Source organism: Sminthopsis crassicaudata, chromosome 4 (assembly GCF_048593235.1).
Source record: "Sminthopsis crassicaudata isolate SCR6 chromosome 4, ASM4859323v1, whole genome shotgun sequence".
Taxonomy (NCBI): Eukaryota; Metazoa; Chordata; class Mammalia; order Dasyuromorphia; family Dasyuridae; genus Sminthopsis; species Sminthopsis crassicaudata.
The window spans coordinates 140,298,204-140,304,203 of NC_133620.1; positions in this window are offsets into that span (position 1 = coordinate 140,298,204).

Below are 6,000 nucleotides of genomic sequence, written 5' to 3' on the forward strand. Positions count from 1 at the left end.
TGTAATGATACATTTTTAGATACTATTTCTCCCCAGGGAGTGGGTAGAAGGAACCTGCCTTTGTGGAGCAGTTTTTCTTAGACCTTACTTAATACACCAGTATTAATGGTCCAGTTATACTGAACTTTTGTTTACTTCCTCTCCCTCTTAAATATTTGGCTCAGTTAACGTAGTCATCACATTAAGCACTATTATGTGCTAGAAGTCAGGAATAAAGCTTTATTTTTTTAAGTAAAAAATAGTGCCCTCCTTATTTAAGGAGCTCACAATCCAAATGAGGAGACAATGTACAAATAACTATGTACTCGAAAAATACCTATGGTTTAAGTGGAAGATAATCTCAGTAGTCCAAACTGACTCAGCTACCTACACTATCTCCCTATTTGGTGCTAACCACATTCAAGTTGAAGTATACAGTGAGATGTATATTATCTATACTCAACTGTGTTATCCTAATTTCTGCCACCTTTGGCAAATCAGTTGGAGTTAAGCACTAATGGCTATATACCAGGAAATCTAAATTTAGGTTAGGAAATAAGTATATTATAGCCATGAGTATTATAAATCATAATCCCATGTTACTTTGGATATCATAAAAGTTGAATGTACCAAATAAATTAGATAGTCATCTCATTTTTCAAGGAAACAAATCTTGTATAGGCTGTAGGTAAACTAAGTCCTCTTATAGATTAAACCATTTCAGAGAACTCAACTAGTGATTGATTTAAGGGGAGGATGCTGGATTTGGAGTGAGAACCTGGCAAATCACTTCCTCTCTGGTGCCTGTTTTTTCATCTGTAAAATGAGGTCACTGCACAAGGTGGCTTTCTAACCTTAAATCTGTGATCCTGTTATACCTTCTTTGAAAGATCTCTGGCTTATCAAATGGTCTCACTAAAATAGGATGCCCAGAATTGAAGACCAACTAATAGCTTGTAAATGTCATTTTACTGAAGGCTAATAGTCTAGTCTGAGATATTTTGGGGATCAGATTCTGACTTGGTCATCAGATATTATCAGATAAGTATTTCATGTCATCTACAAATCTGATAACCATGTCATTTTGAAAGATATGATTGAATCTAGATTCTTAGGATTAAAAATCCATTTTAATATAAAGCCATGATTAGGACTTTCTTAAGGGAACTGGGGAAAATAATTCAACTATTATTTTAGGAATCAAGTAGAATAAACTCAAAAGAGGAGTAACTGTAAGGTTAGAGAAGAGCTGGCCTTTAGTTGAAAGTTAAATAACAATGCAAGGTTTATAACATGTTTTAGGTACATTATCTCTTTTGATGCTATCTTAGAGTTTGAACAGGAGAAGCCTAAAAAAGATTAACCAGTGCTTAAAGCCACATAATTTGGATTCATGTACATAATTAATTATTCTATATTTAGACTATACTAATATTACAATATTGTGAAAAGTTTGTGCAAATACTGCAGTGCTTGCAAATACAGCCTTTTGGGTGCCTTCACTGATGAATTCTTTTTTTTTAGGATTTTAAAAAAAATTTTATTAATATTTTTGACAGTACATATGCATAGGTAATTTTTTACAACATTATCCCTTGTACTCCCTTTTGTTCCGAATTTTCCCCTCCTTCCCTCCACCCCCTCCCCTAGATGGCAGGCATTCCCATACATATTAAATATGTTATAGTATATCCTAGATACAATATATATGTGCAGAACCAAATTTTTCTGTTGTTGTTGTTGCAAAGGAAGAATTGGATTCGGAAGGTAAAAGTAACCTGGGAAGAAAAACAAAAAATGCAAACAGTTTACACTCATTTCCCAGTGTTCCTTTTCTGGGTATAGCTGATTCTGTCCATCACTGATCAATTGGAACTGGATTAGATCTTATCTATGTTGAAGATATTAACTTCTACACTGATGAATTCTTAGGCTTATTTCTTTTCAGCACTCCTGTATTATGTCTCTTACTTTAATAAATGGCTGTTAATTGAATCAAACTGCACCTTAAATTGGTTTGACTCAATGTGCTATATTAGAGTGGACTTTATGACAGAGGGATGCCACATAAGAAAAAGTATAAATGTAAATTCTAGGTAGAGGTCTTTGGAGACTCACTCCCACAGTTCCCCAAAAGCTGGCAGTGTGATCCAATAGACAAGAGGGCTAGACTTAGAAGCAGGATGGCCTCATTTAAAAACCAAATCTTGATTACAGGCAAGTCACCTAATAACTTAGTTTCACCTTTTTCAAAGGATAAGCATAAGTATGTCCTTCATAAGGTTTATAAGGTTGTTGTGAGGCCCAAATGACATATTTAAAATCCTATGTAAGGAGCAGTTATGATACTGCAATCATTCAGCTCTTTAATTTTGCAGTCAGGAATCTCCTGTATAACTATGTCTGGAATACAATACAATATAGTCCATAAAATTTTTCCAATTTCTGTTTTGAGTTCATGTAATATTTTGTTCTAAACAGTTTTCCTATTGCAGTGTTTGCATTTTGCACAAAACTGATGATAAATATGTTTGTAGAATTAGGAACAATATTTAGCCCATTTATATTGAAGTTATTTTAGCCATCATATTTGCTTTTCACCATCTTAAAAGAGATTATTGTTCCTATAGAGTAAGAACTCTTAATTAGGGGGTTCACTTACCAAGTTCTTTTAACTTCAGATCTACTATTCTTTCCACCATGCCCACAGTAAATAGAAGTAATTGTTTTATGTACAGCTCTAGAAAGTCTCAAGAGTACAGACAAGTCTTAGAGCAATAAGGTGAAATGAACTGAAAAAGACTTTCTAACACATAGAATGTAACTTATTTCAACTTCTACAGATGAGAGCCTAACTACTCCAACTTCTCATTGAGGTTTTCACTTCACTAAACTGAGCACACTGCCCAAACTAGTAAAATCATCAGCGGTTTATGGATGGAAGATGGGGCTCAACTAATAACATTGCAATTACCAAAGTCATTGAATTGTTTCTCCCAAAACGTTTTTTTAAGAAGGTAATCCAGTCTGCTCCATCATGCCCCAACTGTCCAGTATTTTCTTCCTCTCCTATACTTTACAACTTCTTTTTATATGTCATCTTTCCCCATTAAAATGTCAACTCCTAGAGGGTATCATTTTTGTATTTGTAATCCCTTGCTAGGCACAGCTCCTGGCACATAAAATTGTCCAGTTGTGCCCCACTCTTTGTAACCCCAATTGGGGTTTTCTTGGCCAAAGATACTGGAGTAGTTTACCATTTCCTTCTCCAATTCATTTTACAGATGAGGAAACTGAGGCAGTCAGGGTTAAGTGACAAAGTCACATAACTAATAAGTGGCCATATTTGAATTTTCATCTTCCTGCTCTGGGCCCAGCACTCCATCAATTATGATACTTCCCAAGACACATAAAAAGTACTTATAAAATGCTTGTGGACTGAATGATACACAGTAAGCACTTGTTAAAATATTTTTTTCATTCATTGTCACTATACAACACTGTATATTTGAACAGTTCTCTCCCATTCTCCAGATCTCATCTATTATCACTGTGCACCCAGTCAAATTAGCTTACAAGAAGCCACTGGACACTCTAGATAAACTAATTTCCTAGTTCTTATTTGGTCATTTCCCAACCTGGAATGTAGCTTCTTCCTAGTTTCACTTTCCCTGAGAGACAAACATATTTTTTTTTCCTTCAAAACATACTGAAATACAGTCCTTAGGATACCTTTACTGATTAATCCTTAGGTTCATTATTCCTTTATTGTGTTTTTTTCCTCACTCCTATATTGTAGCTATTATAGTTCTAGAGGAGGGGGCATATGTAAGAATGCTTGATTTGGAGCCAAAGGGTCTAGGTTTGAATCATGACTCTTATACTTTGTCCTAGCTTTTTTTTTTTTTTTTTTTTTTTAAAGAGTGCTGGTCTACTATTGATAAGGAATTAACAGCCCACAAGAATCAGCTAAAAAGTACTTATTGCCCAGGTAAATCCCACCTTCAGAAAGAAACCTATGCTATGGCCTTCTTTTAAAGCCTAACCCAGTATTTAGTATTTACATAGTTGTTTATAAGTAGTCCTACCCATTTGAATATGAACTCTTTGAGGGCAGGAACTGTTGTTTGCCTTTCCAGGAATCCCCAAAGATCAACACAATGCCTGGCACCTAATAAGCATGTAATATGTTTTTATACTATTATTAATTATGATACAATATAATTATATTGTGTGACATTATGAATATATATGTAAAATATATAATAAGGAATATAATTATATTAAGCATATTAATATATGCCAGTTGACTGACTCCTAGATTCTAACACTCTACCTGCAGGAATAGGTTACAGACTGGAATTGTATATTTTAGATTGATGGGAAATCCCAGGATGAAGAAACTCCCTCTTATTTTCTCCAGAAGTTAGTTTTAGAACTGTCTAGCACAGTGAGGGGTTAGGTAATTTGCTTAAAATCACACAATCTGTATGTCATTGTCAGGACCTGGATCCATGCCTTCAGAAGTTCAGAAGTCAGCTCTCCACTAACTACAATCCTGCTACTTCTCATTGCAGGAATAGCAACTAAAAAACCAGTTATCAGATTTTAGGACAGCAGAAAACAGCTGAAATTCAACATCATGGCACTAGATAAATTTTCTTTCTGACTTGTGGCTCAAAATAAAAAATTAAAAAAAAAACCTATTGATGCCCAGAAAAGCAGGGCTCCTTCACCTAGATCTTTTAATCTATCCCAAGACCTGGAGGTTGCCAACTACGTTTGTATTTTGGATCTGATACTTTCACTAACTATATCAAATCAAGTACTTGAGTCTGTTTTCTCATTCTCTGAGGTTGTATTAGAAGATACCTTCATTTGCAGAGGGCCATGTGTCTCTCCACCAGGTAGTTCCCCCAATCCGGAACTACTTGTCTGCTCTAGACATTTTACTTCCATTCCAGCCAAGATGACCTTGCTACCCTCAGCCTGCCCTAAGCTCTTTCGAATTCATAAAACTAATCTACTTCTAACTATTTAAGGGCATTGCAGAAAGCACAGTAGATCTCGGGTTAAAGATTTGAATCCTGGCTTTACTACTTATCTAGAAGTAGATCTGGGAGGTATCACTCTCTGGGGGCTTCTGCATCTTTTGGTGCCAAAAATATACATGGTCCATACCTTCAGTGATCAAGGAAATGACATTAAAGGTTACCAAGAAGCAGTTAATTTGAGCAGGGAAACCGGAGTTCAGATTCTTAGCAGTTGTGTAAGCCTAGACAAGTAAGTGCCTTAGTTTCCTCAACTATAAAATGAGGATATTAGCACCTACCTCTCTGGGTTAAAGAGGACCAGTGCCTAGCACACAGCAAACGCTGTATAAATGTTAGCTATCATTCCTATTAATTGCCAATACAAAACCGTGGACAGGATGAGTTACCCCACTTGCACCAGTAAAATGGTCGTAGATTTTCCAGGATTTTATCTTCATTAATGGTCTAGGAAGAGTGACTCTTTAAGAGTTGACTGGGAGTTAAAGAAATAGCATAATAAATAAAGTCAAAGAGGTTCTTTCTGGAGTTTATAAGGATTCTGCATAGAAACTCATAAAACAGAAAAAAAGAAAACTAAAGTTTCCCTTTCCCTCCAATTATACCCCGGCTGGCCCCACCCTCCCGCCAGAAGCAGGGAAGCCAAGAGAGCAGCCCGCCGAGGCAGGAGGGGGGAGGAGCCCCAGGCACTTTGGGCCCAAATCCAAATTTAGGCGGGATGCCCGCCCTCCAGTTTGGCGGGGCCGACTGCGCGGGACTCCCAGGGCAGGGATGAACCAACACAGACTGGGTTCCGCCCCGCGCCGCCTCCTCCGCCCACCAGAAGAAGCGCGGGGGAGCTAAGGCGCACGCGCCACCCCGCCAACTCTCAAGGAACCTGGCGCTTGCGTGGTGGAGATTGATGGGGGGAGGGGGCAGAGAGAGCGGGAGAGATAGGAATAGGAAAGGGAGACGTGAGCGCGCGCTCGAA